Raw genomic sequence first — 27,938 nt, forward strand, 5'->3', positions numbered from 1 at the left:
GTCTTCGACCGGATTATCGTTTGTCACCTGGGCTTTCACACCACACATGAACACCGCCCATCAAGAGGAACTCGCACCCCTACCCAGACTAATCCAAGATTGGAGATAGGTGAGACGGAGAGAAGGATAGAGAGCGCTAGGGCAAAATATGAGGAGAGGAATTAGGAGAGGGAGAATGGCGTTGGTCTGGTTTGAAGCGACTCTTCCTCTGGAATCATTGCTGGAATGATCTGCATCATGGGTAATGCTCAGTACGCTTTTCTCTTATTTTATTTTTCTTCACAGATCCAGAACCCCCTTTTCTTTCCTTTTTCTTTTCATTTTCCGTTTTTATTTATTTATTTATTTATTATGTTTTCTTCCAAATTTCTGCAGCCGAAGCACATATGTAACGGGTTGTGGGATGTGACTATACAGAGAAGGGACAAGAAGCTGCCTCATTAAATTAGCCCTAATCCCTGGTACTTCTTCCTTTCAACTTTGTCATTTGTCGCGCTTTTTGATTGTGATTGTGGTTTTTTCTTCTTCTAATTATTGAGTAAAAGATTGATTCAATATATACCATTAGGAATGAGAAATGTTATTGTATTAAGCAAGAGAGTTTACATGGATAAAACTGAAACATGGGAAGTAGGTTAAAGCTTAGGGGGCATGTGATGCCCGACGCAGTCAACAAGACAGATGGCTGCTTTCTTAGCGAACATGTTGCTACTATGATTACCGGATGTGGGTTTTGAGGAATAGAATCAGCCCAAAACTCTGTGGAAATCCCCAAATCTTTGGACCCAATTGACATATAGTTATGATCCCCTCCCTTCATTGGCAACACAAGAAAGAATTATCTCCATGTCTTGAGACTGGGGATTCCCAACTCTCCGGAACACTATTCGGGCCTTCTAGTTATGCTGGAATTTTTGCTTTGATATCTAGGCCAAACTCAGTTATCTTCAAGAGCTTGGATAATCCTAACTGTGTGATCCTGTATGAGTGTGCCAATTTCCATTTGACATGAGTTCCCCAAGGAGCAATTCTTGAAGTTGAGCTTCAAGGTACCTTCAGACAGAGGAGTCATTGCACCTTGATCTCCACCACTCTCCTATGTGAGAGGTATACTAATCTCTATTCTCAACACCCCACCTGATGGGAAAAAAAACTTAGGGAACTCGAGAAACCCAGAAACATCCTTTTGGGTTGGCAGGGATACTTTGTTGCGTAAAAGAGGAAGAAAGCTTGGAAAGCTGCTCTATTGTGCTTATTTTGGGCAAACCAAGAGGGAGGGAAATAGGAGAGATTTTGAAAACATTGAAAATGGGATCAAGCAATCAAACATTCCTTTATGTTTAATTTCTTGGTGCAGGTCAGAGTGTATATAGATGATTACTCAATGTCCATGTTGGACTTCATTGATTGGCTCAGCACTAAGTAGGGAGAGAGTATTGTTTTTTGTATCTCTCCTCGCTTTATTTTGGCCTTTTGGCATCTTTTGTACACTATATATACTTTTTGTGCACTTTTTTAGGAGATGTTTTTAATAGAATTGATCTTTGCCTAGAAAAAAGGAAAAAAAAAATCTTCAGTGACAGACATCCAGGAAGTTATTAAAAAAAAAAAAAAAAAAGAGCTTCTTTTGTAGATCCATTAGCATTCTTGTTCTGTCCTAAAAGTCTGGCATTTTTTCTCTTACCAAATGACCCATAATGTTGCTAGAATAACCTTTCTCCGTAAAACCATCTTCCTGTGACTGCTTCTAAACCCCTGGAAGAGATAGTTGACATGTCTGAAATGGAAACATGGATTGTTTTTACAGAGTTGATACAAGATAATGGTTAACCAGCCAATGGTGGTAGGATTTAGACAAAGGTGGAATTTAGAAGTCAGTGGGCACTGTTATTTTGAAAGAAGATTCTATGTTGAGGATAGACTTTATGACTGGAAAGTATTCTAAAATATGCGTAGAAATTCAGGATAAGTTTGTTCTTCTGATAAATTAATCTGCACATTGAGACTTTATAGACTAAGGATACATGAAAGACTCAAAGACGCATTCTTGTGATTTTATACCAGACTTAAGTTGGACTGTATTAAATGGATTAGATTTATAGTTAAGTGGGCATATGGTACAATATATGCAAAGTGATGTATCACAGTTTGAGTCATAAGCTGCCATCTCTTGTTTCAGAAACCAACTATTTTGTGGTTGTGTGCTTAAGTATCATTTCAATATCCTGATAATATAAAATTGACTGGTGAGCTTTCATTCTTTCCTAGTACTGCTGAGCCCTCATTCTTGCTTCTTGTACCTTGAAAGCTTTAACCATATTGCTCCTCCTTGGTGTAATACCTGTTAATTGTCTTCTTCCTCTCATATTTTTGGCGTGCCCTTCCAAGTTCTACCATATGCATTCTTTATTGGTGAATTCTTCAATTATCTACACATAAGCACATGTCAAAGGCAGTGAGCCTTAATATATGGGAGACATACACAGAATACCTAAAAGAAAGGATATGTGATTCATAATAAAAGAAAGCAACAGACAAGAAAAACACGATCTATGAAACAAAAAGCAGAACAGATGAAGGCGAGATTCCCCTCCATGAAAAAGGCCATCAATGAAGTCCCTAAAGGAACAGTTCTGGGCTTATCTTAAGGTTGAAGTCCAAAGGGATAAGGATGTAGCCAGGTTGCCTTCAGCCTTGTAATTGTATACTTGCCCCTCAAAAATCCTTCTCTTGTGCTCATTCTAAAGGGCCAAAATGAACATAAAGGTAGGTCTCCACTCTTACATTTTATTTATTACACACTTCCCATGCCAATTGGTAATGACTTCCTATACCAGTCAGGAGGCACTTGCACTGCACTGAAGAGTAATAAAAAAATAATAATTAAGATTGGAGCTGTATACTCATTGGATAATGGGAAAGAATGTGGTTGTGTGACTTCTTATTCCTTCTGCACAAACTACATTTATTTGCATAGTAGAAGCCCCACTTCATCAACTGTTCAATGGTAAAGATTTACCCATTCTGCTTCCCGCGGAAGGAACATCACTTTGGATGGAACAATTGCCAACCAAATTTCTTGAGTTGGAAACTTCCTGTCCACTTAAAATTGTTGGATAACTTTCTATCCCCTCCTAATGCTCTTCAACAACCTTGGAGAAATTTACTGCTTTTATTAATTTAATTTAATTTTGTCTCCCAGGCTCTCCTGGAAGAAACAAAAGGAGCTGTGGTTAATCAGAAACCTCTCTGAGGGAGGGGGTTTGGTTTGGGTGTCTCTGGTAGATTGAATTTTATGAGTTTAATGGATTTAGGATCAATTCAAATGTGGGAAAGTTCTCAAAATTTTCATGACAATCAGATGCAAGCTTTAAAAAATCTATCTATATGTGCCATATTGTTTGCATTGAATTTCTGGTCTAATAACTTTCATCCTCTTCTTTGTTGCCTTTAGAGCTCATTCTCATAAAGTATAAAGTTGGTTAGTAGCTAGTGTGATTTTTTCCTCTTGCCGATTTGGCATGCGCTATGTTGTGTTTGAAACAGGTCAGCAACTAGGTGGACCATTATGGTGTTTGTCATTTTATGACATCAAAATAGCAGAAAAATTGAATTACAAAATAGGGGAAGGGTACTTTGGCTGGTTGACTCCATCAACTCTGAAATTGACATGGATGGCAAAAATTGTTATCTTTTTATTTCTTGGATTGTCCGATGCCGAAAAGGCTTTTTAAAAAATAACCTGCCAGTTCGTTCACCTTTGAATCCTTGAACTGTTCTCTTGTCGAATCTCATGTTTTGGACTTGATAATTGTATAGTGTTAAAAACATGCAAAAATACTGACTCTAAATAAGACGGGCACAGTTTTTGCAATGCATCAACCTTGAAAAAGCAAGAAAAATGACACTAAGGTGGTGTTTGTTTTTTTGGCTTTTTGCTGAAAACAATTTAGTTTTAGAATTTAAGTTGTTTGTTTTTCTACTTTTTCATGACTTATTATAAACTTTTTACTAAATAAAAAAAGCCAAAATATGTAGCTTTTTCTAAATAGAAAAAATAACATATTAGTTTTTTTTACTTTTTAATACTTAATAGAAATAAAATACTACAAAAATAAACAACCTAATATTTAATACTATTAAGCATTAAAGTTCTATTTAGAATTAAGTAAAAAAACAAACACCACCTAACTTTGCTTTATCCTCTGTTCTCTATAGTTGAGCAAGGGCAGGATGCTGGTGCTTCTGGGTTTGAAGGAAGAGTATTGAGCATGCAAATGGTTTGAGGAAATTTGCTTGCTCATGAATCATAATTGTCAGCCATTGCGCCCAAAACTGGCCTCTGATGTGATGACTTTGTGGGGAACTTGTTACTTTTTGTGCATATTGTTGACAAATAAGATTTTAGGATCAAGGTGCATTGGTTACAAGCTCCAAAAAAATAGCATTCTTGCTGCCGGGTCTTGACTTACACATTGGGTCAATGTGCTTTGAATTAATATGGAATTTGAAATTTTAGCTTTGCAAAATAATGTGGGTGCATTAGGGGTGATCTTGATAATCTACTTGGAGCTTGATTGGAAGTAAGAGTCTGTTCTGTTTCAAAGCAACTCTTGGAAAGATTTTAGTGGGGTCTTGATGTTTAGGAACGCTTTTCTTACAAAGATTAGGTGTGTCAAAATTTTAAAAAGCGCTTTTTTAATTTTAAAAAGCGCTTTTATATTATATAACACATCATTAATTTTTGAAAACTATTTTTAAAATTATAAAGAATTACTTCAAACAATTCTTTCAAAATTACCATTATATTATATACAACATCATTAAAAAAAAGTGTCAAAAGTTTTTTTTTTTAATATTTAAATATTAAATGAATTTTCTTTTTTAAAAAAAGCTATTTAATTGAAGTGTCATTAACGTTCTAATCAAAATTACTTCTAAATGGGCTTTAAATAATTGCACAAGTGGCTGCTAAAGCTATATTTTTAAAACGCCATTTCTAGAATAACCCTGGAATCAATGCTTCACCAAGCCCCTAATCAAAGGAATTGTTTTTTTTTTTGGGAGATATGGAGTTTACTTTTTAAATGTTTTTAGGGGGAAAAGGAAGGAAGATTAGGCACTAAAGCAGTCAAACATTCCATGAAAGCAAACATTAGCAAATGTAAGGGGATTCTATTGGATATGGATTGTTCTAATGATGTGAATGATTCTCTTTTTGACCCTACTCCATTAAAACTTACAGTCAAAATCTACCTCTGGATTATAGGGTTTGAACCTCACAGCCTCCTTTCATTGGCATATTTTATGGAATTCAAGGATTCTCTACACCCCATCAACTGTAGTTGAAAATTGAATTTATGGTCATCTTGTCATAACAATGCACATATAATCCCCGAGATTCCTAAAATTCTCGAAAGTGTTCAAAAAATTATAAGTGTTTTCTAAAATTACTATCAAATAAATTTTAAAATTTATTTTAAAAATTGTTTTATGTTTTTTAAAATAAAAAATTTATTTTTCCGACTCTAAACACACTTTCCACGATTTTTTTAAACATAAATTTCATATGTTAAAAGCTATTTGAAAGTTGTATGAATTTTTAGAAACGATGGTGACAAAGAAGAAGTGTATAGGGAATGGGTTTTTTGGAGGAGATCTCTATTAATGACAGAAGAAAAAAAAAACACAAAAAGCAAAACAAAAAAAGAGGAGTAAGATCAAATTGTGATAATGAGTCATAATGAATGAGTGAGATGAAATGAGAGATCCAGCAATATTAGGGTGTATAAGGGCCATGTGAGGATTCTAGAAAAATTGACAGATATGGTATAGAATCAAATAATCAAGTGTCCTAGCAACCAAAAATAGGTATTGATGGGCAATGCAGTTGGGGTTAGACAAGTTTCCCAATCACAATAGTTTTATATTTCATTATTACTCGTACAACTAGCTTTGGAAAATTATTACTACTCATGCTTCTCCATCTTCAATCTACATCACATGACTGAATGATTTTATTTGGGATTTTCCGGGAAAACAAACATAGCCTTTTACCAAATTTTGCATGTCACCCCTCCCAAAATGACAACGAGGAGAAGTGGAGTATGTTCCAAGTTCCAACCAAAATGGCAACAAACCCAGTTGAAACAGTAAGGCATAAATAAATGGCAAATGCTATTTTCCTCCACAATCCCCAAGACAAAACATAGCAAAATAAGAAGGAAAAGGGCCTTGTCAGGTATGAGTGCCTTTATGCCTTTTTAGTTTTTATAGAAACCTTCAAAACCCACAACCACACTCTCTCTTTCCTCTCTCTCAAACCATTTATTTATTTAGTCCAAATACTCCCTCCTCTCTCTTCTCTCCTTTCCCTCTCTATATAGAAAAATCTAGGGTTTGCAACAGTGAATCTTCCTCAGTTTCTGAAAATATCTTGTAAGGGTTTCCTTCCTTGCTCCATCATCAGCCTTAGCTAGGGTTTCAATTTGCTCATGCTTTTATTCGTGTTGCATGCATGAAGTCCAAATTGGGTCTCTCTTTCTCTCCCTCTCTCTCTCTTTTTTCTTTTCTTCTGCGTGTTTTGTTTGTTTTCTTTTTGTTTTATTTATTTTGCCTTTTTGGGTTTGTTTGTGTTCGGAATTGGGGTTGTTATTAGAAAAGAAGGGGTTGTGGTGGGGTTCGTACAGTTGTTCGTTTGGTTCATGAGAATGAAAATTTGGAGCTTATTCTTGTTCCGACATTTCGTGTGGAGTGTGAATTGAGTTTTTCTTTTTTGTTTCGCTATGTTTGCAACTGGAACTGTTATTGTAAAACCTGTAAGGGTTTTTTGTGCGGTATGATCAGCTGCTTATGGCAAAAGCGGGGGAAGAAAACAGTATGAAATTTTGGGGATTGTTCTGGTTGTTACATATTGCATTAAGTTTGAATTGGGTTTTTATTTTTTCATCTGTGTCTTCGGGATTTGAATTTATTATTAGAAAAGGCGGATTTCTGGTGCGGCCCGATCAGAGTGTTTGGTTGCTAAGAAAAGTGAGGGAGAGAAGAAAACAGAATAAAATTTTGGAGCTTACTCTTGCTATTGAATTTTTGCATGAAGGTTGAAGGTTTTTTCTTTTCATTTCTCCAAGTTTTGTTTGGTTTCCGGGAAAACCCAAGGAGATTAGAAATTAGAAACGAATTTTAGAGCTTATTCTTATTTGCACAGACTTTGAAATTTCCTTTCTTCATTTCTGTGTTTGGAACTGGAATTGTAATAGGAAAACACTATATATGGTGAAATTTGATCAGTTGTTTGTTCAGTTGCTGAGGAAACTGAGGGAGAGAAGAAAATAGAATGAGAATGTGGAGCTTATTCTTGTTCTTAGATTTTGAATAAAGTTTGATTTTTTTTTTCCTTCTCATTTCTTTGTGTTTGGAATTAGTATCATCATTGGAAAATATATTGAGATTTATGTGGTGTTTGAACAGTTGTTAGGTTTTTGGGATAAGTGAGGAGAGAAGAAAATAAAATAAGTTTTGGAGCGTATGTTCTTACATTTTGCATGGAGTTTTAATTGGTATTATTATTGGAAATATATATAAGGATATGCAGTGGTTTGATTGGTTGTTGTTTGATCTGTGAGAGAAGTGAGGGTAGAAGAAAATAAAATTACTCTTGTTCTTACATTTGCATGAAGCCTGGTCTTATTTTATTTTATTTTATTTATATTTTTCTGTGTTGAGTCTCCATGTTTGACATTGGTGTTTTATTAGAAAAAATGGATTTAGGCTGAGCTTTGATCAGTTGTTTGTTTGGTTTCTGGGAAAGTGAGGGAGACACCCAAAAAAGAAGGATTTTGGAGCTTTCTTTTTGAGTAATCTTACATTTTCTGGGAAACCAAACAGTTTATCTGGTTGATATAAGTTCTTTGTTTGGTTGCTGAGATAACTGAGGGGAAGAAAAAGATAGCATAAATTTTGGAGCTTATTTGCATGTTTTATTCTTGTTCTCACATTTTCTGAGCAACCAAAAGGGTTATTTTTATCTGGGCAATACCATTTTTTTAATGTTTATTTAGTTGTAAAAAGTTCAACCAGGGTTAAAAAGGAAGGGTTTTGTGTACAATTCTGCACACACTTTAAGCTCTCTGGGAATTTTGTGGTTTCTCTGTGTCATTAGTGTTGGAAATGGGTTAGTTATATTATGCTTTATACAAGAAAACAGAGCAAATATTTTTTTTTCCCTGAGTTTTATATTTTATGTTGTCTTGGTCTTCAGAAGATAAGAAGCTCGCCTTCTTTGACTAAGGTGTTGTTTTAATAATCATGAGTGCTGAAATTATTTTCTTTTTTTCTTTTTGATCAAGTGTTGTTACTTAAGGAGGGATTTCTCATCCGTCTCTTGTAATCTCTTAGTTTTAATGAATATGTTTTTTTTTTTTTTTTTGATAAAAAGTTAATCATAATTGCTGAAAATTAAAACATGAAAAAAAATCCCTACAATCCATTTAGTGTGTTTGATCTATGCAAATGGATTTTAGTAACCGAACATGGAATGCAAAACATGTGACACTTAATAGTGCATTTTTCCTTTGAAGACTCCAACTCAGTGTTTCTTCTTAAGATTTTTTTTATTTTTTATTTTTTTAACATTATCTCTCCTTAAAATGATTGATGAAATTCTCTTCCACAACAAACAAAGTCTGCTTCTTCAACTCTGATGGTACTTATTTCTCTGATTCACAATTTTGATTGATGTGTTTTCCCTCTTCTTTTTTGTTAGATGGAGGTGGATATTGGTTTTTTTTTTTTTTGGTCATGGGTTAATCTAATGGTTCTTGATTGTTTGTTTGTGGAAAGGTGATCTGTTTTTTCAGTCTGTAATGGGTAATGAGAAGTTGATCATAATTAGTTTCGTGCATGGGAATGGGTTGGATTTTTTGGAGAATATATATATATATATAGACAATGATTGTTTAACTTCCACTATTGGCTCACTTCAAAATCACAACTTTCCAAAATTTGGATAATAAATTCACCAAATTGAGAAGATCTGGATCCAAGGGGAAATCAGGCATACCACTTTTCCTCAGTCTGACATTTAGATTTAGCTTTTTTTTTTTTTTTTTTTTAAATTCTTTTTTTTTTTCTATCTTATTTGTTAGTTTATTTATTTATTTATTTCAAAAGTTTGTAGTGCACAGAAATACTATCTCATTACCATTTGATTTAGTTATGTAAGATAAAATGCAATTTGCCATGCCCTTGTTCAATATCTTTAAAGCCCCCAATAAGACAAGCAATCTACCTCCTCCTTACATGAATTCCAATCTAATATAATTTCATTATGTATGAAATTTATTAAATAGAATCCTTCAAAGAGTTTGTAAAAAGTATTAACCTCCAAGAAGAGGTGCTAAATTGGATAAGATCTTTGTAAAATACTAAAATATGATGATAATCAAATCCTCTAAACATAATTTCAAGTATGGCCAGCTGTCAACCCTTTGTGCAAATTGAAATTAGGATCTTTATTGGATTTACTTGTCCAACATATGCCTTTTTAATGTGGGTTTCTGAAACCGTTTATGACAATCATGTTTTCTTTTTGGCTAATTAAGAGTATATACAGAGATATAACATACAATCCAATATTATATGTTTGTATGTGTGCACGCATCTAGAAAGAATGCCATTATAAGAGTGTAAGAACTACTAATGAAACAATTTAATTTAATTCAACATTGAATTAAAATTTCAAATGATGTAAGAGCCTTTTCACTTTTATAAATTCGACATTTATAAAGCCTTCAAATGTTGGATTATTTTGTGCTAAATAATCATCTTTATCAGTCCATCCAAAGAAAAATTTGATTTCTTTCTTTTCTTTTCTTTTCCTATTGTTTCTCAGCTGCCAAATGGAGCATTAAGGTTTTATTTTAATATTTTGAAAGGGTTCTGATATGCATTGAACATAAAACAACTATCTTTTTCTTTATTTTATTTATTTTTTCAAATTTTATTTTTTATCAGGCTTATAGCCAAAGTGCTTCAGAAGAGCAGTGTTTCCAATTGTTGTTGAGTGAAGGAGGCTGCTGAAATCTAGCGCCTGTGTGGTTTCCATTTCTGGCTACAGTTTGAAAGAATAGGTTTATGAGAAGACAGAACACTTCTAAGAGAACAAGGAACAGTCTTGAGAGCACATCATTTTATCATGCTTTAAAAATTATTTGACTGAGTTTTCAAAGCTTTCCAAAAATATAAAACATTTCTTTTTTAAAAATTTGTTTCCTGTTTATCTGATCTCTAAGAGTGAAGAACAGATACCTATCCAAAAAAAAAAAAAAAAAGAGTGAAGAACAGGAAATTTTTCTGAAAGAATAGAATCAAACAGCTGTATACTTTAATCCAATATAAGTATTTTAGAATGAGTTTTAGCATGATCTCAGAATGTTGAAATGTCCAATCTTGGAGGGCTTTATTTCTGAAATAAGTGGCATGAAATATGTTTTAAGCTGTGGAGGTTGATTAAAACAGTAAGATCTTGTTTTGTGGATATTATTTTAAGTTTTTGATGGATTTGAGAATGTTTCATTTGCTGAGGTTTTTAGCATGCCGATGTTAGCATCTTTGTTTTTATGTTTCTTTTGATGCTGAAGTGATTATGTATCTCTCTGTTCATGACTCAATTTGGATTGTATTAAGGATATGGTTTGAGACTCTGTTGTGGATGATGTATAGTATGTGGTTGTTGCATTTTGAAATGATTTCTTTAAGTGTTTATTTTATTTCATTTTTATTTTATTATTTGTTGTTCCTTTTTTATGTTTTGATAAGATATGAGAAGAGTATTACACATGAAAGGGAAGAATTTTGAGATCCTTCAAGGAAATTATACATTCTCTTTTAGTCAATTCTTGTAAGGATTCTATAGATTCTATAGACATTCAATTTTAAAAAATGTTGGGTTTACCTATTTCAGGCTGGTATAATTCTTGTTTTGATTAGGTTTTCACTTTCAAGCATATCTCTGCATTTTGGATGATTATCTAATCATAAGTGTGATATCATTAGTTTATCATGAATCTCTTTCCAATAGATTTTTATGAGCTTGCCATTTGGCCTGTCATGCAGCTGATTCTTAGAAGGCTATGTAAAATTCTTTGCAAAACAGAAAAAAGGTCAACATCAATCTTCTAGAAAGATGGCTACTGAGAGTCCCATTAGAATGTTGGAAACAAGTGGAAAATGGCCGTCTCCTAAGGAGACTGCAACGTTTGCACCATCATCCTCTAGCATGGCTGCAGAAGAGTTGAGCTTGCTTCTGACGGACCATAGGTTTTTTGGCAATGGGAGGGATGTTGCCCCTAATCGAAGTGGGAGTGCTCCGCCAAGCATGGAAGGTTCTTTTGCTGCCATAGAAAACCTTATGTCCTCACAGAACTCCAGCTTGAATGCAAGGTATGCAAATCTAAACAGTTTAATTGAAAACTGTGAGCCTGAGGAGCAGTTACGTGCTGACCCTGCTTATTTAGCATATTACTGTTCCAAAATCAACTTGAATCCTAGACTTCCTCCACCTCTAATCTCATGGGAGAACAGGCGTCTGGTACGGCATATTGGTAGTTTTGGAAATAGTCGGGGATTAACTTCTTTAGATGACAGTGGTGGCAGATCGCTCCGTTTGTCTCAAGGTACCCTTTCTACCCACAAGGAAGAGTCTGAGGATGACAGATCACCTCAAAAACCTTCTGATGATTGGGAAGACCAAAGCAGTGCGTTCTGGTCTGGACAGGATGCAGCTTTCCTGGCAGGCCAGCATAGAAGTTCAGTCGATTTGATACAGGTAATTGAATTGTTACTTTTCCATTTTATTTAGTGGGATGCTTATTTCTCCATTCATGAACTGATGAACCATAATGCTCCAGTACACTATAAGTTTCATTGGGAATGTCAAACAAGTCACCACCACCCTGTGCTTATTCACCCTCAAAAAAAGTAAGCCCCTTTTCAAGAATGGCATCCACTGGGAGATGCATTACAAATCATCTGTATGTGGCAGAGTTAATTCAAGTTAATCCCTTGTTGCAAATGCATAATTTGTTCCACAATTCATTCAGAGTTATTAATAAGGAAAATTCTAGAATCAATTTATGGTAAGCAGTAGTTGCTTCTAGCTTTGTTCCCTTTTACTTGCTTGTTGTAACTATTCACCTTATTATGGTTGTCTCAAATTTGCAGGATGATTTCCCCAGAACTCCATCGCCTGTATATAATCAGTCTCGCTCCTTAATACATGGATCACCAGGGAAAACAGTTGAACATGATGCAGATAGCAGCTCCTTGCATGATTCCTCTGTCGGCACATCAAATTTAGTTGCATCTACTCTGGTCACAGATAATTTGGGACCATCATCAAATGCTAATCCTGCAATTGCCCCTGTATCAAACTCATTGTCTCTTGACGGTACTGGCAGCACACCTCCCTCACCAGCTCTTATTGAACGAGATGCCCACAATTTAGATGTCCATTTAGAGGATGATGTCTTAATTGGTGGTATTACTGTTTCAGATTTTGTCAGTACTGAATCTAAAATGAAGGATAGTAATACATCTAGTCTGCCAAATTCAGGGAACAAAAAAAACCAAGAAGATTGGCACCACAACCGTCAGAAAAACTGGCTGCAACACCAGGTACATCAACAACAGGGCAATTCATTTCAAGTTCAAGGTGCCAAGTCTCAAATGGTTTTTCAAGGAACAAACCATACAAACATTAACATGGATCAATATCTCCATGGTTCCTCCAAGTTTTCAACTGAGGCACAGCCTGTGCTTCAGTCATCTGGATTCACACCTCCACTCTATGCAACTGCAGCAGCTTATATGACTTCAGCAAATCCATTTTACCCCAATCTGCAACCTCCAGGTTTATTTTCTCCACAGTACAGTTTTGGTGGATTTGCTTTGAATACTGCAGTTCTTCCTCCATTTGTAGCTGGATACCCTCCTCATGGTGCTATTCCCTTGGCTTTCGATAACACTGTGGGTCCCAGCTTTAATGCTCAAACTTCTGCTGTTTCAACCGGGGAAAGCATCACCCAAGCAGTTGATATGCAACATTTAAACAAGTTCTATGGACAGCTTGGATATGCGCCACAGCCTTCTTTTGCTGATCCTCTTTATATGCAATACTTTCAACAGCCTTTTGGGGATGTATATAGTGTTTCAGGTCAATTTGATCCACTGGTATCTAGAGGTGGTGTTATTGGGAGCCAGGTCAGTGCTTTTGAGACACACAGAGAGTCTGATGTTGCTTCTTGCTCAGTTGACAAGAAACTCCAACATCAGAGAAGTGGGGGCCTAACTAATCTGAACCATAGAAGAGGGGGCATTGCAAGTCCTAATTATCATGGAAGCCCAACAAACATGGGTATGTTGATGCAATTCCCAACCTCACCTCTTGCAAGTCCAGTTTTACCAAGAAGCCCAGCAGGTGTGACCTGTCTTCCTGGAGGGAGAAATGAAATAAGGTATCCTCCTGGTTCTGGCAAAAATGTAGGCATATTTTCTGGATGGCAAGGTCAAAGAGGATATGATGACCCAAAAACACATTCTTTTCTTGAAGAGTTGAAATCCGGAAAAGGTCGAAGATTTGAGCTATCTGATATTGCAGGGCATATTGTTGAATTCAGGCAAGATCTATGCATAGTTTAATTTTTTTTCCCTACTATAATTGTTATATTTCATTGTATCTGAAAATTAGATCATCTTGTATTTCAACTTCAGTGCTGATCAACATGGAAGCCGCTTCATTCAACAGAAATTGGAAAATTGTAGTGTTGAAGAGAAGGCATCTGTATTTAAAGAAGTACTCCCACATGCTTCCAAATTAATGACTGATGTTTTTGGTAACTATGTTATTCAAAAGGTACATTTTCAGAATATGTAAAGTTATTTTATATATATATATATGTTTTTGCCTGTTTAGGCTCTCTTAATTACTTCATTACATTTTTTTTGCTTGTCTTCGGTGTGCCCAGTTTTTTGAACATGGAAACCCTGAGCAGAGGAAGGAGCTGGCAAGTCAACTTGCAGGCCAGATTTTGCCTTTAAGTTTGCAGATGTATGGTTGTCGTGTAATTCAAAAGGTATGTATGGTTCTCACTATGCTTATTTGTAGCATCTAGCAACAATATGTTGGCTGTGTTGGGTGCTTGCATGTGCATTAACTGCATGATTGTGTGGGTATGACTACATTTTCTGGTAAAAATTATTGTTTCTTTTCAATCAACTTTGGGAGTTTTGAGATGTTGTCATATGCTTATGGGAAATTGTTTTATCTTTATTTGCATGATATGCCCTTTGGCATGCCTAGTTTTCTCATTAATAGAATATAATGGCTACCGGGTGAGCAGATGTGTAATGATGTGGCAAAGTTGTTATTCTGCTGCAATAAGATACTGAGGGGGGACAATCATGGTTTTAAGTATTGGAATGGGATGCTATGGATATTGAGACATGTAATGATTCAACTAGTTAAACATTATGAAATTCATTTGAAATTTGGTGCTTTAACCTTTGTTTTGGTCTTGCGATTACATGTTGGTTGTGCGCACATACTTATTTTAATACATCACAGCCTGGGCCTGCTGATTAAATGTGTTGTTCAAGGCGCTCTTTTCATGTTCTTAAAGTTTTCAAAATCCTTCCTAATTCATTTTTGGAATTTGACTCCTAACTGATAATTTGGAGTTAGGACTTTTCAGTTTTGGCAGAACTTTTGATCTTGTACAATCCTTGTCATTTTATTTTTCTCAACATACATTGTTCATGGGTGAATTGTTCTCATGAAAATGAAGGGTTTTTTTTTTGTTTTTTGTTTTTTTGGGTATGTATATCTTAATATCTTTTCCAAAAAGGTTTATAACTATATTCCAAAATTTGACAAATAGATTGAGAAAAATAAAATGTTTTTGGACAAGATCAATAACAGTAGATGTCTTTCTACTCTCAATAGGGACCCTTTTGTGTAAGTGGAACTGGCACTTTGAAAGGGAGACTCTTTGGAAGCAAGTTATTCGTAGGAACTTTGAGGAGGAAGAAGGGGGGGTGGCGTACCTGATATGTGAGGGAGGGGTTTGGTGTGGGGTTTTGGAAGGAAATTAGGAAGGAAAGGTCTTTAATACAAAAACAAAATTGTTTTCTCTATGGGGAATGGTAGAAGAGTAAGATTTTCGAAGGATGTATGGTGCGGGAACGATGCTCTTTGTGATTCTTTCCCCTCCATGTATGTCTTAGCGGCTTCTAAAAAGGCATGGTTAGTGGAGTTGTGGGACTCAACGGGTGAGGAAGGGGGTTGGAATCCTAGGTTCTCTAGGCCCTTCAATGTTTGGGAGGTGGAGGAGGTAGAGAGGTTATTATTGACAATTCAAGGAAAGAGGCTAGACACTAATTTGGAGGATAGGGTGATTTGGAAAGAGACTAAGGACAGGAACTTTTTTGTTAAATCTCTCTATAATGCTTTTGATTGTAGAAGTGCAGTACCGTTTCCAAAGAGCATCATTTAGAGCCCTTGTGTTCCTACTAAAGTGGGTTTTTTTTTTCTTGGGAAGCTTCTTGGGGAAAGGTGTTAACCTTGGATCAACTAAAAAGGAGGGGGTGATCCTTAGCTAATACATGTTTCCTTTGTTGTGTGGAAGAGGAGTCTATTGATCATATTCTAATTCATTGCACCAAGGCAAGGGTTTTATGGGAGTTTTTTTTTTGCTCTTTTTGGTGTGACATGGGTCCTTCCGTTCTTGGTTAGAGATATCCTTCTTGGTTGGCATGGTTCCTTCATGGGCAAGAAGCATAGAAAGGTGTGGATGGCAACCTCATTATGTCTTTTTTGGTCGATTTGGAAGGAAAGACATAATTGCTTTTGAAAATGAGGAGTTTTCAATTCAAAGGAGGAAAAACTCTTTTGCATGTAATTTTTGGTGTTGGTCTAAGTCGGTTATAGATGAAAGACTTTTACCTTTAATCAAATTTTTTTTTTGATTGGTTGGGTCCTAGATGAGGGCTGATGAGATTTTTTGTATCTCTTCTTCTTTTTTGTTCTTTATTTTTTGTATGCTTTGGGTCGGCCTTTAGGCGCCTTTTTCTCTCTTTATATATAATATTTTTCTGTGTGTTTACTTATCAAAAAAAAAAATTCCTGCCAAATCTTAAAGTACCTGACTCTCCAATTATGCTCCAGTTAAATACCATCTAATTCTCCAGTTTTGTTCCTTCCAAATGTGCCAAAATAAACTGAGGGGCAGTGTTTCAGACCTTCCTCATTTTTTCCCCGCACAAACTCTGCCAGCTGATCAAAGCATTTTATTTTTTATTTTTTTATACAGAGGAATGTATATTTTTAAAATGCCTAATTTTTTTAATTAATTTCAGATTCTCTCATTGAAATGGAAAATTACATGCATGATATTTTTGGCTTCTTATAGAATTTGAAAAGGCCATTTTGTTAATAAAAAAGGGATTAATTATTTTTTAAACTGACTCTTTTCTCATTGAAATAAGTCTGTTATGTGCTGGATTCATGATGCAGGCACTTGATGTTATTGAGCTTGAACAGAAAACACTTCTTGTCCGTGAGCTGGATGGACATGTTATGAGATGTGTCCGTGACCAAAATGGAAATCATGTAATACAGAAGTGCATTGAGAGTGTTCCAACAGAGAAAATTGGATTCATTATCTCTGCTTTTCGTAGTCATGTTGCAACACTTTCTACGCATCCTTATGGTTGCCGTGTCATTCAGGTAATATAAACTTTAGCAGAGTGGTGTGTGCTCCTTTTTCTTTTGTCGTGTGCATTGATCTTTTGTTTTGCTTAAATGCTTATATAATCTGAAGTTGCTTCATGTTTTTGGTTTGTAATAGAGAGTTCTAGAACATTGTACGGATGAATTACAAAGCCAATTTATTGTGGATGAGATCCTGGAATCTATCTGTTCCCTTGCTCAGGATCAGTATGGCAATTATGTTACTCAGGTTGGTTTTCTTCATTTTTGGATGCATCTGTTGCTGTTCCTTTTTCCCTATGTTTTTGTCTCTCAAGATTTTATCCTATGCTTTTATTCCTGTATTTCCCTGTTTCTTGTTAAAAAAAAAAATGTTGCATCCTATGCTTAATGGCTATTCATGCATCTGATTCAAATTTGTGCTTTGGGTTCCTTTGTCTTGAATCCTCAAAATAATTCCATATTTCTTTATACTTTAGCATAAAGGAGGGAAGATTTACACATGAAAGAGATGAAAGTGGGAAACAATAGAATACTAGCTAAACTACCTTGATCAGAATCATCTTTCTAGGTTAGCCTTGTTGCTTGATTGCAAGGCTTCTAATTGGCCTATATTCTACTTGGGTCTACCTTTGGGAGGGAATCCAATTGCTTGCGGATTCTGCGATCCAGTGATTGAGAGAACCTCTAGGAGATTAGACGGGTGGCAAAAGACTTATTTATCTTTCGGTGGTAGGATAACTCTTATCCACTCATGCCTTTCCCACATTCCTAGCTACTTTCTATCCCTGTTTAAGATTTCCGCTTCAGTGGCTGCAAAAATTGAGAGATTGCAAAGGGATTTCCTTTGGTCAGGGGTTGGGGAAGGTAAAAGATATCATCTTGTTACTTGGGACGTAGTGTGTAAGCTGAGGGCAAAAGGGGGATTGGGGTTTGGGAATATTTCTTTAAGGAATCTCGCTCTTTTAGGGAAGTGGTTGTGGAGGTATCCTAGGGAGAGTACAACTCTGTGACATCAGGTCATTCTAAGCATTTATGGGACACATTCAAATGGTTAGGATGCCAACACTTTAGTCAGATGGTTACATCGTTGTCCTTGAAAGGCTATTGCACAAGTCTTTCAAGATTTTTCAAAGTATACTCGATTTGTGGTAGGAGATGGGGAAAGAATTCGCTTTTGGGAAGATTTGTGGTGGGGGGACTAGCCTTTGAGATCACAATATCCAAGACTATTTAGAGTAGTCACGGATAAAAATATCCCTATTTCTTCAATTCTCGGTTCTGCTCGCCCTTTCTCTTGGAACTTTAATTTTTGTCGTAACCTTTCTGATTCAGAGATAGAAGATCTAGAATGTCTCATGCAATCTCTTGACTGTATGTATTTATCCACTTCGGCTCAGATGCGAGATCCTGGTCTTTATCTTCTTCAGGATTGTTTACAGTCAAGTCTTTCTTTATAGCCTTGTCCCAAATACCTGATTTATCTCCTCTTTTCCCTACTAAGTTTGTATGGAATTCTCAAGTCCCTTTCAAAGTCAAGTCTTTTGTCTGGTTAGTGGCACATAAGAAGGTAAATACTAATGACTTGCTACAATTGAGAAGGCCCTACAAAGCTCTTAGTTCTGACATTTGTAAGTTGTGCATGAAGTACGGAGAAACAACAGATCATCTTTTCCTACATTGTTCTTTGACGATGGGGTTGTGACACAGACTATTTCAGCTAGCCAAGATGGATTGGGTTCCTTCGAAAAGCATTTCAGACATGATGTTTATCAATTATAAAGGTTTTGGCACTTCCAAGAGAGGGATAGTTCTGTGGCAAAATGCGTGTATTGCTTTAATTTGGGTTGTGTGGCAGGAAAGAAATGCTAGGATATTTGAGGACATAGATAGGAATTAAGAGAATCTTTGGGATTCCATTCATTTTCTTGCTTCTCTTTGGGCTTTTTGTTTCGTGGTTTTTAAGGGCATTCCCCTTAACGTGTTACAACTAGATTGGCTTGCAATGTGTAGTTTCAACAGGATGGTCTAGCCAAGAGAGCTTGCTCGTAGTTTTCATAGTGTAGTTTCTTATTCTTTTATTGTGTTGTTTAGTTTTATCTTTGGAGGGAGGATTCCTGATCCTTCTTTTGTAATTCTTTTCTATCAATATATTAATTGTTGTTTCCTATCAAAAAAATAGAAACTAGCTAAAGCTCCAGCTAGGAATGATTACAAATCCATGTCTGTCTTGAAGTCTCACTATCAATCAACTTACTTCTATGAGGGGGAAATTAGATCATTCCAAAAGACCCAATAAAGAGGAGAGAAGGAGAAGATACTCATCCTCACTGAAGAAAAGAAGATTACCCATATTTCCATGTTTGCATAAAGTATTTTATCTTCAATTATAGAAATATTTTTCAGGAGAGAAAATGCTGTTGTCCAAATTGAAGGCGAAAGGGAAGAACTTGTACAGAGAATGGTTTATGAATTACAAGATTGTATGACCCTGGATCGAGCAGAATTGTAAAAAGGGTTCATAAACTTACTAAAAATAGTTGTGTCAAATTTTTGGTCTGTTGAGTTCAAGGTTCTTAGCATATTACATAAATTTTAGAAATGTTTAACAGCAGGATAGACTTTGGTCCTGGTCAAACTCTCAAACAGACAAGCAAATCCACCTTAGAGGTTGTAACATTATCTCAAACTTTTTGGTTGAATAGGAAATATAAACTGGAGGATTTTTTTTTGGGTTTGAATTTATTTATTGCCATTGTTTAATACTTGAATTTTTAGAATATCATCTTGGATCTATTAGGCAGTTTGCCAATTATTATTTTTTTCATGAAATTTGAATAGTTTGAGATCTTGTTTTGATTACTAGGAATTGTACCAATTGAATCTTCTTTGTGAAATTTCGGTATTTTGAAATCTTGTTTTGATTTTGATGGGGACGGGAATTGGTGTTTGTAGCTTGGCTGCCTATGCAAATCAACTAATCAATTAATGTTTTATTCAGAGTTTAGTTACATGAACCTTACCACAAAATTTCAGATTGCCAAGTTATGAAGTGAACACACATAATGATAATTAATGGGTTTCTGAATTGAGTGACATACATGAAATATCTAGGATCTGTGCTTTTAGGTAATGTTGAAAAGAACCGGCAAAATTTTAAGGAAAAATTAAGAGAAAATAAAATGAAGCCTAGGGCAGAATGATGAAATACCTTTCTTTGAGTCAGCCCTATAAACATGGATCTAAATTGTTCCCTGCATGAGTTTTTGTGTAAAGAATCATATTGGGAAAAAAAATTGTGTAAAGAAGTTCCTTAAGGAAAATTTTCTGTGTCTGGTCTTGCTTTTGCCTTTGGAAAACGATGTCTTACAAACATGAATTAATGTTTGATCTATGATAACAACCACCCTGTTCAGAGCTTCACTGCTTATGTCCTAGAGATGAGAAAGATTCAAAGTTTTGCCATTGTTCTGTATAAACAAGGATTGAAATGTCATGATTTTTCTAAGATATGTCACCAATATTTGGGGTATCGGATGGCACCTACAGGACAACTAGGACAGATATCTCGCTCTTCCAATTTTTCAAATTCTCTCTCATTTTTCGCTGATTTACTGATATTACACTGATTTTTTGTATTGTTGGCAACTTTATCGGTGACTCATCAACACCTTTTTCAATTGGGGTTTAAATGCGGAAATTTTTTAGTTGCACACGTTGGGCCAGGGGAAGCCCAATCAGCCCACCGAGCCCAACAAGTCCACGCTCTTCATTACAGCAGTTGAGGGGGGCCACCATCTATTAAACAAAACTTTGTTTTTCTTCAATTTGTCAATGTGGGATTGTTTACTTACACTGTTTAAAAAATCACTTAAACTAGATTCAAAGAGCAAGGCTTGAACCAAGGTCCTTGCATTTTTAATTGATCTTTATTGGTTTTTTCTATCATTTTTTTGGAGTATTCCAAACATCTATGAGTTTTGATTAATTTTTGTTCCACCAACATTTTTTGTCAATATTTTCATTGATATTTCTTAATATATCTGTAAAATCGAATTGTTGATATATCCATGAAAACTGATATTTTCATCCTCACCTATAAATAATGGAGCAACATCATCACTTTGGGACAACAATGGTTGGTTGACGGTAATAGATAATTAACACCTTTTATGTTTGATTGAAGGTTATCTCATTCTTTCATGTATTTGTTCTTCTCTATGATTTTTTCTGTTTCCTGATCAAAGAAGAGGTTATCATATTGGTGCAGCTGATCTTAGAAGCTGCTGCCTTGTTGACTTGTTTGTCTTATTGATCATATCAATTTAAGTGCTCTAGGCCTTGTTTGGCAACTGTTTTTTAGAACAATTTTTTTGTTTTCTAGAAAAAAGAAAAAACACAAAAACACGTTTGATAATCAGAAAACCATTTTCTGTTATTTGTTCTTAAAAAATAAAAAATTAGGCATTTTTAGAAAACATCTTTTAATTGTTTTCACTTGTTTTCTAAGAACTTCTTTAAAAAATAATTATACAAACATGTAGAATGATCAAAAGTAAAACACTAGATATAAAAATTATTTTTAAAATATATTTAAAAATATTAAAAACAGATTAAAAACATTTTAGGTTCCCGAAAAGACTTTTATTTTACGAAAATTTAAAGAACAATTTTCAAAAGTTGTAGTCAAAAATTGTTTTTCAGAATTGTTTGAGAACAGTTATCAAACAAGGTCTTAGTCATATTCCAACTTGAGTTTTTCCATTTGGAATCACATCCTCATGTTCTTTGCCCTTATGCACCTTGGATTCACAGGGCTGAATCAACAAGATTTACAAATTTGGTTATGGTCTTTTACTGGATAAAATTGGGTTATCTTTGGCCTTTTCGATTTCCCTTTTTCTCCTTTTTCTTATTCAGAAATAAAACCAATCTATTTTTATTAAATAAAATGGTCAAGAGGGACCAGACATCCTTGCATAGCAGGCAAAATCTAGTCATAAAATAAGAAGAAAAGCTCTACAAAGAGAAGCAATACAAGCTGCACGCATGTGAAAGAAACGAAAACAATCCATGAACAAACCAAAGATTTACTATTTATGATTTGATGAGGCAAACAATCCTCTACAGAAAATACCAAAAATTTTTATCCTCTTTTGGAAGCCATTGATGAAACCTTTAGGAGCCTCTTTCCTTCTTAGTTACTAGGAGATTACAATGGCTGAATCTTTCTTCACTAGAAAATTGGAAAGCCCAAAAGCTTTGGCCTGCGCAGCCATTAAGGAGGGATAGAATCTCAGCCTTATAATATAGTAAAGAAATGAAGGCCTGTCAAATATACAGATATATATATATATCAAGACCAATTCTTATCTTTGTCTTATTTCATCTTTTCATTTCCTTAATGGTGTCTGTTCTTTTCTGTTCTTTATTCTTATTTGGGTCTCCTCCTTTCCCTTGGGATCCATTGAGGGTCTGCCTTTTTGCTTGGGAGCCCACATGGGGAAGGATTTTGATGATGGACCAGCTTAAAAGGAGAGGGAATGGATGATGCCGAATAGATGCTATTAGTGTAAAGAGGAAGAAGAAACAGTTTATCACATCCTCCTATGCTGAAAATCAGTAATCTTGTGGTAACTGATTTTCGCTTTATTTGGTATTCAATGGGTAATGCACTCCTTGGTAAAGAAGGTCCTTCTAAGTTGGCATGACTCCTTCATTGGGAGAAAGAGAAAGAAAACTTGGAGAGTTGCTCTCCCTTACGCTTGTTTTGGACAATATGGAAGGAAAGAAATAGGCGTTTATTTGAGAATACAGAAAAAGCTTATCAAGCAATCATTCATGTATAATTTTTTGAAGTGGGTTCAAGAAACCGCTCTTTGTCCATGTTGGCTTGTATCGATTGACTGAGCTCCATGTAGTGGGTGGGAGTAGACCTTTTGGTGCCTTTGTATATACTGTGGATACTCAAGTGCACTTTTTGTTAAGCATTGTTAACATAATACTATCAAAACAAAAAATTATATTTACACAAAAGAAAAGAAAAATGTGCTGTTATTTTTATTTTAAATGACATTTTACACCATACCGGATTGTGGAGATATCTGTACCGGATTGTGGAGATATCTGTATGCACATATCCCTGATATACTTTATGCATAAGGAGTGAAGTTTCTTGCTAATTACGTTCTGGGGTTGGACTTTTATTTATTTATTTATTTTGTATGCATGGAGTTTCTTTTTAATGCAAACTCTATGTTTCAACTGTTTATTACTGACAGAATACTTGCTTATGCTTCTCACAGCATGTATTGGAGAGAGGGAAGCCTCATGAAAGAAGCCAAATTATTAACAAGCTGAAAGGTCATATTGTACAACTGAGTCAGCATAAATTTGCATCAAATGTTGTTGAGAAATGTTTGGAGTATGGTGACGTCAATGAACGGGGACTCTTGATTGAGGAGATCATTGGCCATAATGAAGGGAATGACAATTTATTGGTAAGTCAAATCCAAAGCATAAATTTAAATATTGGGTTCATAATTGTTGAGAATGTCCTAACAACAAAAAACTTAGTTGATCTAATCAAGGATGACTTAAATTTCATGAAGTATTTGTTGCAAGCTTTCTCAATCCAAGTAGTTCTTTTATATTATTTCACTTGCTTTACCTTCTCTCAATAGCATTCTTTTACATTTTCTTTTTACCTATGTTTTCAGTAGTGCTGGAATCAGCTGGGTTGGCCCCCAGACATCGTTTTGTTTCTTGGAAAATTTGGGGAAGATTATCTTTTCCAGGAATTTGAGGTTTTGTTTATATATATTTGAGGAAAACTTTTAAGTTAATTAATAGTTTTTTACTTAATATAGGGAGAGGAAAAAAAAGAAAAAGAGAGAGAACATTCTCTTTGATTCTATGTACAAAATCTTGTTTATAGGATAGCACCCAGGGTCTTATTTGTAACTTGTAAGCAATGAAAATTAGCCCCTTATTGGAAAGTGACCTATAAGCCATCCACCCAACCAAATATTGCAAAATTGAAGTAATATGATTATTTTAATAGAATAAAATATCCATTAGAAAAATATCAAAGTCATTTTAGATTAACTAGGTTCAGCCCCTGATTCAAAGAAAGCCAGAAATAATCAGATCTAAACTCATCTCAAGTTCAGTGTTTTATATCTGACATGAAGTTCAGGGCATTGAAATAATGTATTTTCTGGTTTGAAATTGCATATTTCTTTTTCTTTTTTTTGATAGATTTGAAATTGCATATTTATGGTTAAGGCTTGTTTAGCATTTTAGTATTTTGTTTTCTTTAATATAGTTATGCACCTACCTTTATAGCTATTAGGATGACCTGCCTGACTCTTTGCAATATTCTTGGGACGCATGATCATGTTTGGGTTGTTGGCACCTGGTCCGATCTCTACCTGTTGTCATCTTAATATGCTGGCTTTGGATTCATTATATCATATTTTTATTGGCTTCAGATCCCTAATTCTATTTGTCCTTCCCTTTCCATTCCCGATCCATTTTTTATTTGTCCCATCTGGATATTTATTTCTCTACTTTTATACGAGATGAGAAAGGATCCTTTTTTTTTTAACCAGACTAGCCCCAAGCCCCAAGCAGTAGGAAAACCTAGAAATTGTATTTTTCACCTGAAAATATTCTTGTAGATATTTTCCTCTTTTCGGTTCCACCTTTTTAGCAAACATACAAAACGTCAGGGGAGAATAAATTTTCCTCATCAAAGATTCCCTGGTATTTTGGTGGTCCGGGGGAAGGGTTTTTGAGATTGTTCCACAATGGTTACAATATGGATCATTTGGGGATGGTCCTATCTCTTACACAAACTTATTGCAGGAAACTTTAGAACCTTTTCAAATATCTTTTTTGCCTAGTGTTGATATTGACACTCTATTTAGCCTTGCATGATGTATCTTTATGAAGATTGTCATTATCATAATTGATCATGTTGCTAATCCTCTGATATAGTACATTTTTTAATCCTTTTTCTTTTAAAAAAAACTTCAGTTACAAGTCTAGTTAATTTGATTGGGTGGACCATGGAAATGGCACTCTTGTAAGGGGTTTTGTTCTGATGCCTCCTTATTTATTGTGATGTGGAACATGGAAATGGCACTCTTGCTAAGGGGTTTTGTTCTGATGCCTCCTTATTTATCATGATGTGGACCATGGAAATGGCACTCTTGTTAAGGGGTTTTGTTCTGATGCCTCCTTATTTATCATGCTATGGGAATAAAATCCAGCTTGTTTCTAATTGACGGACATTTTTATCTTTGGTTTTCTGTATGTTGGATAAGAAACAGTTCTTTTACCTCCAATGACAGTGCTGCCTTTATGTGATGTTATCTTAAATCTACATAGCCAGCTTTTCCTTAAGGTTGACATACTGATATTTGGGTGACCTACTTATTCAATGGTTGCAGATAATGGTGCAATTTACTTTTCATGGAACTTTGGGTATCATGCAGTTTTGGGGCTTCTAACATTCTCTCTGTTTTTTACCTTTGTAGATAATGATGAAAGACCAATTTGCTAATTATGTCATTCAGAAGATTCTTGACATCTGTACTGATAATCAGCGGGAATCATTGTTTGTTCGTATAAGAGTTCATGCTCATGCTTTGAAGAAATACACTTACGGAAAACACATTGTTTCTCGATTTGAACAGCTATTTGGAGAAGGTGCGTGCTCATCACTCAAACTGGTGTTTACTTTCTCAGTTTCCCTTTAATTAGGATTTGTATGGGTGTTTTCTGATTCTCCAGACATTAGTGCTCCAATTAAACAAGGATGCATGTATTTTACTGATGGTGCCTCAGGTCTTTAGCTTTTAAATAGAACATTAAGGGTGCCCCAATAATGATACATTATTCCTGCTTTCATTTTATTTGTTACTTTTAATGTTACTGGTAATGTTAAAACAAAAGCTTTTCATGTATCATGACTCAAGAGTATCAATTTTGTATTATTTTGAAATCCCTGATTTAAAATGATTGTATGCTTCACCTAAAAACCTTAGTGCTTGCATCTTTTCTAAAGTTGTGTAAGAGATGTGGAGATCTAATACTTTGCATTTATTTGAGTTCTCAGTATGCTTCTTTCCACCTCTTTAGGTAGACACGGCTAAGTATTAGCCCTTCAGATAAAATCCATCTTAGTGAGACGGTGTATCTTTTGGTTCCATACTAAATGAGAGTGAGAATCCATGCTTTGACCTTTGACATGAACAATCAAAAATTTGCTGGAGGTTCACTAGAAGCCAACTCTTCATGAGTCACACCTGATAAGAAAAAGAGCAAGGTTCCGTGGACATGTATCATTTTAAAAAATATCACTGAAGATTTTTAGTAACACACTTCTTTTTGAAAAGTAGTCTCCAAAGATTTTTCTAAGTTTTTGCATGAGAAAAATGTTGATGAATTCTCTAAGGTTTCATATTTATAGGATTAAAGGCCTAATTAGACAAGAATAAATAAGGCAATATTTTAATTGAACAGTACTAAAGACTGCCAGATTGGCTCTTCAATCAATCTGAGGTGGGTTGAACCATGCAGAGAAAATTTCTCTTTTGATTTATCAAATCTTGTCCAAATTGCTCTTTCATGAGCCTGATATTGGACAGATCAAAGGACAGTTTTCTCATTCTTCAGGTCCATTTTGCAAAATCAGTTTGTAACACTAACTTTTAAATTTTTTCAAAGAATTCATTTAAATTTTGTTGAATTCAAAAGAGGCTTCTAAGTCACTTTCCAGCCCTAATTGATGCCTAATGAAGAGTTTGTGTAGATATTTGGGTATGCATACAAGCTGCAAGTGTTCTAGGCTTGAGTGAATGGATTAGATGGTCATTTGCATGGGAATCAATTACTGACTCAATTGTGGAACAGCATTCCTCAACAAACCAGCTTTCTGCAAACAAAATTCTAAGTATAATCTGTGTGTATGCAAGGAATTGGGAGATTAATTGCTGGTCTACCCCCTAACCACAACTTAATCTGAGCCAAGGCCCAAGAAATGAGTGTAATTGCCCATGGTTTTGCAATTTTGTCCTTAAATATTGACACAGTTTCTTTTTGTTTTTTCATTTGGTATGATATTTCCATAGCCCTGACATAAATTAAAAACTGAAAGAGGCATTTTAAGTTATGTTGTGATGTCATTTTCGTGTGTACTGCATTATTGTTTCATGTTCATTTAATTAGTCTGCAATGGAAGCCATCCACAATTAAAAATGCAGTGATTTCTGCTTCAAAGATTTTTATTTGTCTGATCTTAAAGTTGAAAACTTCACTTCTTCACTATACTCAGGCAAGTTTTAGGCAGACGTGAACTTGCATTGAGCACACAGTCCTATCACTTGTGTTTAGATGACTTAACTGGTATGCTTTTTTAATTGTGAGAATGTTTTTAATAAATTGGTTTCTGGAGATTGTTTTGATAACTAAAATATGATGCCCCTGTGATCCATGGGATTGTGCTGCTTATATAATACCTTGTGCTATTTGATTGTTGCATATTCAGGCATTTATGAAGGCAAATTGACCAAAATATGCATATTCTCTCATTGTTTCTCATTCAGGGGTTCTTTTTCTTCTCCTCTTCTCTTCTCTTCTGCGTGTGTGATAAATCTTAGTAAACACCAAGTGACAGGGACTCCGAGAACATGAGTATGTCTTCTGAGCCATTTTCTATTTTCTTGCATGCAGAAATTGAGGCATCGTGATCATGATGATGCGAATGCAATGGGAATGCTCGGTTGAGTCCTGACAGTAGAGTCACAGCCATGAAGGCGTTGCAGCTGGGTCTTCAAGGAGATTGTCCTTTGACATCAATTTGTTAAAATTGGTTCTAGAGAACAGAAGAAAAACAAAAAAAAAAAAAAAAGAAAGAAAGAAAAAGAAGTGGAAATTGGGAGCTTTTTGCTGGAAAATTATGTCATAAATAGTGGGGTTAATGTTGTAAAGTAGTAAATATATGTCTTGAGCAGTGTATGCATTGGTATAGACCATATATATGTATAGGATATTGTTAAGATTGCAAAATATTTGGGAGGGAGGGGAGTTATTGGATAAGAAATTCCCCTTGAATCTTGATTCTCTGGAATTTGTCTTTTATTCTGTGTTGTTAACCTTAGAAAAC

General features: G+C 35.0%; 1 long non-coding RNA gene across 9 annotated transcripts; it reads left to right on the forward strand.

Annotated features, from left to right (window-relative positions):
- LOC104879400 (pumilio homolog 6, chloroplastic) lies at window positions 1-27,913 on the forward strand. Of its 9 annotated transcripts, XR_009465746.1 has the most exons (12): window positions 6,270-6,438; window positions 10,015-10,517; window positions 11,116-11,827; window positions 12,223-12,448; window positions 12,614-13,676; window positions 13,771-13,912; window positions 14,025-14,132; window positions 16,571-16,783; window positions 16,905-17,015; window positions 23,071-23,265; window positions 25,309-25,480; window positions 27,506-27,913. It is a non-coding gene; the product is annotated as a pumilio homolog 6, chloroplastic (long non-coding RNA). The 9 variants fall into 9 exon arrangements; XR_009465745.1 differs by lacking the exon at window positions 10,015-10,517; XR_009465742.1 differs by lacking the exons at window positions 6,270-6,438; window positions 10,015-10,517; window positions 27,506-27,913 and adding exons at window positions 1-241; window positions 418-461 and having other exon boundaries at window positions 12,223-13,676; window positions 25,309-25,775.
- Window positions 27,914-27,938: the final 25 nt, after the last annotated feature.

Source organism: Vitis vinifera, chromosome 5 (assembly GCF_030704535.1).
Source record: "Vitis vinifera cultivar Pinot Noir 40024 chromosome 5, ASM3070453v1".
NCBI classification, from domain to species: Eukaryota; Viridiplantae; Streptophyta; class Magnoliopsida; order Vitales; family Vitaceae; genus Vitis; species Vitis vinifera.